Below are 299 nucleotides of genomic sequence, written 5' to 3' on the forward strand. Positions count from 1 at the left end.
TGTAACAATGTACAGTGTTTTATTATTATAAAATGAGTTTAGTGAGCCAGTGTTGGAGGTCCTAACACTTTTATGATTCATAGTCTTCAGCAGGCCACTTATGATTGATTTCATGACACAATGGAATTTGGTCCATATACAAGGCGCACCGAACTATAAGGCGCACTATTGGCTTTTGAGAAAATTTTAGGTTTTTAGGTGTGCCTTATAGTCCGGAAAATACGGTACACCCGAGTAACACAGTGCTTGATTATTGATCTGGAGCACTTGTGTGTCCAGGTGAGCAGTATGACCAATGA

The sequence above is a fragment of the Syngnathus leptorhynchus genome, chromosome 18, assembly GCF_054491065.1.
Source record: "Syngnathus leptorhynchus isolate UIUO chromosome 18, UIUO_Slep, whole genome shotgun sequence".
Lineage (NCBI taxonomy): Eukaryota > Metazoa > Chordata > Actinopteri > Syngnathiformes > Syngnathidae > Syngnathus > Syngnathus leptorhynchus.